General features: G+C 46.3%; 1 protein-coding gene across 7 annotated transcripts in view; it reads right to left on the reverse strand.

Moving 5' to 3' along the window:
• The window catches only part of Foxn3 (forkhead box N3), a 382,814-nt gene that overhangs the window by 194,851 nt on the left and 181,596 nt on the right, over positions 1 to 6,367 (reverse strand). The gene's annotated exons all lie outside the window — the stretch shown is intronic.

Here is a 6,367-nt window from a genome sequence, read left to right on the forward strand (position 1 = left end):
TGGGGGAGCACAGTGATCTGGGGGAGCACAGTGATCTGGGGGGAGCACAGTGATCTGGGGGGGAGCGGGGGAACCACAGAGGGCGCTTACATCATAATTCCAGCAGAGGGCAGGATCCATGGCTCAGCAGGTAAGAGCACTGGCTGTGCTTCCAGAAGACCCAGGTTTGATTGCCAGCACCCACATGGTGGCTCACCCCTGTCTGTAACTCAAGTTCCAAGAGACCCAGAACCATCTTCCAATCTCAACAGGCAGCAGGCAAGCATGTGGTACACAGACAAAACACTATACACATAAAATAATGATTTTTTTTTTAAAGAAGTAAAAAAGGAAAAGATTCCCGTTAGATAGCTAGAAAGGGGTTAGCAGCCCTGGAAGCAAATGAAATAGATCCATCCTTTACATTCTGCTTGGACCTCACCTCCTGTTACCCTGATAACACCAGAAAGGAAAACACTAAAAGTGCCCTGTCTTGGGCCTCCTGTGGCCCTGGATGGAGACATGACATTCTGATCTGCTCCAAAGATGGAACACTCACATACACTATCATCTCCTCTTGTTTTCTATTGCGGAGAGGAAACACGAGGACCAAAGCAACCTGCAAGGTGGAAGAGTATATTGGACTTACAGGTTGAAGCTCACCATCAAGGAAAGCCCAGGCAGGAACTGGAGGAGTGCTGCTTATTGACTGCTCCTCCTGGCCTGCTCAGTTTGCTTTCTTATGTACCCCAGGACCACTTGCCCAGGGATGGCACTAACCAAAGCAGGCTGGACCCCTGACACCAACTGACAATCAAGAAAATGCCCCAGAGGCTTGCTAATGGGAGCATTCTCTCAGTTGTCATACCTTCTTCTCAGATAACTTTAGATGTGTCAAGTTGATAAAGAAACACACCAACACACCAACACACCTCCCAATGAGAGTAAATCTGGCAGGACCTGTCAGTCACTGGCCAGGACTCCTCTCCTCCACCCCACCCCAGTAAAGCTGATTCACCTGAAGATTACTAAGGAGATGGGAGGAAGAATTACCCCTTTAAAGAAATATTATACTTCCTCTTTCCAGAAGCCCTCCCTCACTACAGCTGTCCACAATCTCTACCATGTATCCTGCCTGTTTTTCCAAATTCTAACTTTCCCTTCTGTCTTTCAGATACTTAAAGCCAGGCATGCTTTCTTTCCCTGAGACATTAGGCCAGTGGTTCTCAACCTGTGGGTCACGACCCCTTTGGCAAACTTCTAGCTCCAAAAATATTTATTTACATTAGAATTCATAACCGTAGCAAAATTGCAGTTATAAAGTAACAGCGAAAGTACTTTTCCGATTGGGGCCAGCACAACATGAGGGACTGTAGTCAAGGACCGCAGCAGGAGGAAGGCTGAGAACCACTGCTCTAGGCCTCGCTTGACCAACATCCTGATAAGAACTCAATCTCATAAGATGAGGGACTGTAGTCAAGGGCGGCAGCAGGAGGAAGGCTGAGAACCGCTGCTCTAGGCCTCGCTTGACCAACATCCTGATAAAAACTCAATCTCAGCAAGAAGATGGAGACTTTCCAACAGTCTATTAGAAACTTAAGGGTCACTGAGGGAACCCCATTGTCCCTCACACACAGCTTTGGGCCGGAATTCCTATAACCCTACTGGGTCAGGTTTTAAAGAAAAGGATAGATACATGGGGATAGTCTCTAAAGAGAATCCCCATGTATCTTTAAAACTTGAAAAAAAAAAATACCCAGGGAAAAGAGGAAGTACCACAATTTCAGATAGCTCATAAAGATTTCAAATACCAGACAAGGATCTGTGTGGCGGCACACAGCCTTGATCCTGGTGCTAGAGAGGCAGAGGCAAGGCAGGGCTGTCTTCTCCTCAAAAAATCACCGGTTAGACACATACTATCCAGTGTATATCCGGAAACAGACGCTCTGGGAGGCGGGAATAAGAGGTCATTTTGCATAAGATCGTTACTCGTGGTGATGCACTCCTTTAGTCAGCACTCAGGAGGCAGAGACAGGCAAAACTCCAAGTTCCAGGCCAACCTGGTCTACACAGTGAGTTCCAGGACAGCCAGGGCTATACAGAGAAACCCTGTCTCAAAAACAAAACAAAAGGAACAAGAACAAAAAAGAACCCATCTACCAGGAGGCACCAGGAGAACGGAATAAGAGTGAAGGCCAGGACCAGAGAAGAATTTGTGAGTGCACCCCTACACTTACTGTGTCGCTCCTGCTTTCTCTCTAGAGTTCTTTGTGCTGCACCCCAGAATTAGCCTGGACGTTACTCTCCTATGCTATGGCACGACTGTTCCCTCTGGGCATAACATGGCCGTGCCACTGAGACTACAAGGACCTTGCTTAGCATGTTCAATCTAATCAAAGAAAATAGAAGGGAGAGGGGGAAGAAAAAACAAAACCTAAGCAAACATAATCTCAAGATACAACTCAGGATTCTTCAGCACTTGATATACTGCCACTGAATTCAGGTAGGGGGGCAACAGTGCCCCAGACACGGAAGACCCCAAGGCCAAACAGCACTGAGTCACTTCCAATGCCTGCTTCTGCACAGAGAAAACCTGCGGATCCAAGATGCCCAGGGACTGCCAACCACTAACACCAGACTCAGTCCTGCTCGGAACTCAGTTCTGGATTGGTTAAACCACGGAGCCACCTCTGTAGACCAACACTGTATTCAAAGCTGTCAGTTTGTATATAGTAAGCACACTTTGTACACTGTTTGCTTTATAAACCTTCTGGTGACAATAAGATTGTTTTTGTTAATGTGGAAAGAAGGGAAATAAATAAAAAGCACTGGAAATAGAAATACACATACCTGCTCCATTCTTATCTAGTCTATAAAAGTTAACTGCATTTTTTTTCACTTCTCATTTACAAGTCCCCAGAGAAGTCAGTACATGCTAAATACAAGTCCAGACACTTGTATCTAGGAGAAAAAAATGATCACAGAATTTGAAAAAAAACCATGACCTTGATTGATCTCAGCAAAGATCACCTAATGATAACCCAGAAACAGCAAAAAGACAGATGTGGAAGGTCACAGGATAGGGAGCAGCTGACCCCGGTGAGCCAGGCTTGACCGCAGCATCCCCACGGTAAGCTGAGCAGGCTTCAGGAGCACAGACCCTCCCTCTACACACTGAGTTCCCAGGAAAGGTAGCTGGAAGTCAGCAGATGATCCCATAGCTCACTTCCCTTCCAGGGCATGGAGACAAATTCGTGGACATCACAAGGCGACAAGCAGGGTGTAAAGTGCTCTGAAGACCCAAGTGTCGGGTGTGTTTAAAAAAAAGGAGAGCCAGGTAGTGACAGTGATACAAACCTTTAACCCAGCACTTTCGAGGCAGAGACAGGGGGATCTCTGAGACCAGGCCAACCTGGTCTACAAAGCGAGTTCCAGTACTACCTGGGCTACACAGAGAAACCCATATCTCGGAGGAAAAAAAAATTGATGAAGGAGGAGAGAAGGGGGAAAGGAAGGGACAGAGGTACTATACAATCCAACAAGTCATGAGACCCCACAACCAAGTGTAACCCTGCATAAGCTATGTTAGGGGTCCTAATTCAAACATCTAACAATCTTGGATATTTGAATACATGGCTTAGATGACATCTAAGCCTTTCCAATGTTGGGGGGTAGTTGGAGGAATGAGGTATGAACAGACATACTGGCACTGTAGCTGCATAACAAATTATGGATTATTCTCCTACACTCGAAAGTATGTTGAAATAAAATGACTCACAATCTAAATTTTCTTCCAAGTACTTCAGCAGTAGCAACAGCAACAAAAAAAAAAAAAAAAAAAAGAATGAAGCCAGACAATTCTCATTAAACCCTAACTCTAGACATAGATCACGAGGTGACGGGAGCCCAAATTCATATTATTCTATCCACTTTGGTTAGCTAAAAATGCCCATGATTAAACAAAAACAAATTTAACCTGTCTTTTCAAGCACTTTGAGAGATAAAACAGAAGCAAAGCCATATTTTCTCTTGACTTAATTGAGAGAAAAGGTTCTTGATGAAACCTGAACACTTAGGAAAAAGAACAAAACCCATGCCTACAATTAGAGCACAGGAGGTGGAGGCAGGAGGATCAGGAGTTCAATCAAGGTCACCCAAAGGTAAATATCAAGTTCAAGGCTTGCCTATTTGAAGCCTCTCAAAACAAATTGACCAACAAATAAAAACTGAAAGGCCAAGCCGGGTGGTGGTGGCACAAGCCTTTAATCCCAGCACTTGGGAGGCAGAGGCAGGTGGATCTCTGAGTTCGAGGCCAGCGTGGTCTACAGAGTGAGGTCCAGGACAGCCAGGGCTACACAGAGAAACACTGTCTTGAAAAACAAACAAACAAACACCTGAAAGGCCCCTCCCTGGTTCCAGAACCTTACCTATATATAAAACAGCTAAGCGCCTTGAAACTTCTGACTACCAGCCTTGCCAGCCTACCTCAGAACCAAATCTCCAAGGTGGGGCCCAAGAGATGGTGCCAGTGTTAAGTGCCTGGCTTGGGTGACTGAGATGCAATCTTGAAGGTCCCTCCCTCTTCCAGGGGCCTGGCCAAACAATAGTCCAAGCCTTCCAGGACAAGGATCCCACAAGATCCCACGTCCTCACTGCTAGGCCAAGCTTAAAACTGTGTTCTCCAATTTCAAAAACATACCAAAACAATTAAAACAAACAAGCCGGGCAGTGGTGGTGCACACCCAGCACTTGGGAGGCAGAGGCAATCAGATTTCTGAGTTTGAGGCCAGCCTGGTCTACAGAGTGAGGTCCAGGACAGCCAGGGCTACACAGAGAAAACTTGTCTTGAGACCTGCCCCCACCCCAAAAAAATTTAAAACAAACAAAGAAAAAAAGAAGGTAGCGGGCTGGAGAAATGGCTCAGTGGTTAAGAGCACTGACTATTCATCCAGAGGTCCAGAGTTCAATTCCCAGTAACCACATGGTGGTTCATAACCATCTGTAATGGGATCTGATGCCCTCTTCTGGTGTGTCTGAAGACAGTAACAGTGTACTCACATTTAAAAAAAAAAAAAAAGGTGGCACGGCTACCTAGGTGCACATAATGTTCTCTGTTATCTGAGGCAGTTCTCACCAATGTTTGGGTGTGTTCAGACATTCATGTTGAGGTTGAACCTACTGCCAAAGCAGAGCTCCCTGGGAAGAAAACAAATGCACCTACAGAGCCCAAGGGACTCTCACTGGGCAACGGATCAGCGAGAATGCCTTCCCTTTCACGCAGCAAATCCAGGAGAAAACCCCAGTAAACAGGCCAGGGCTGGGGCCCTGGCAGCATGACTAAGCCTGACACTTGAACAGCACAGGAGGCCTCCAGCTCACCCAAGGAAAGAGAAGAGGAGGGGGAAAGGAAAAAAAAAACCCACAACTGTAGCTTTGTTCTACCGAAAGGCTTCGAACAAACTCGCAGCCACAAAACTGACTGGCTTTGGATCAGAAACACATCAATACAGGTCACTGCCTCAGCTAGGAAGCCAGAACTCAACAATTCAGAAAATTAACAATCTCAAGTCCTTCAAAACACTCCCTGTCAACAGGTATCAGTGTTTGCTGAGATTGACAACCAACACCCCTGGAAAAAAATGTGACTCCAAGAATCCAGTGTGAGGCGGAGCAGGGGGCTGGGTAGACCCTCCTGGTGAGCTCTGACAGGCACCAATCCAGCACTTGGTAGCCCAGCAGAAGGAAGAGTAAATAATCTCTGTAAGTCTCACTTCAGGCTTGGAGCTGGTCTTGTTTAACATTTCAGAGTTGGCGCTAGCTACATTACTTTTATGTGCCGTAGTTTTATGTAAAACATGGAGTTGTAAGCATGCTGTAATGTACAGAAAGGATGAAGCGGAGCTAAAGGTCTTGTTCTCCATCATCAGTGGCAAGCAGTTCTGGGGCCTGACTCGAACTCTCCTTCCTCATACTTGCTCTCTCTTGCTCCAAGAAGTGACCTATACAAAAGTGTTTAATGCCACAGCCTGGCTCTTTGAAAGAGAACAGTTTCTAAGTTTTCAGAAGGATCTCAAAGCATGGAACAGAGTCTGAGAGTGGTCTCCAGATGCTCAACCTGAGAAAAAGTTAAGACTGTGTACCAGAGATAACAGTTCCCACTATGGAAGAGGCACCCTCTGAGCCTCACAGATAGATATAAAACTAAGGACCTGGAAAAGAAGAGGGCTCCTGCATACACATGTACACATGAGCATACTCCTGACATCATCAGCACCAGTGAGCAGTGGCTCTGAGGTTAAGAGCTCACAGTTCCTGCAGTGGAACCAAGCGCCCACAGTGGACAGCTCACAACCACCCCTCTCTCTCTCTCTCTCTCTCTCTCTCTCTC

Source organism: Mastomys coucha, unplaced genomic scaffold, assembly GCF_008632895.1.
Source record: "Mastomys coucha isolate ucsf_1 unplaced genomic scaffold, UCSF_Mcou_1 pScaffold6, whole genome shotgun sequence".
Classification (NCBI taxonomy): Eukaryota; Metazoa; Chordata; class Mammalia; order Rodentia; family Muridae; genus Mastomys; species Mastomys coucha.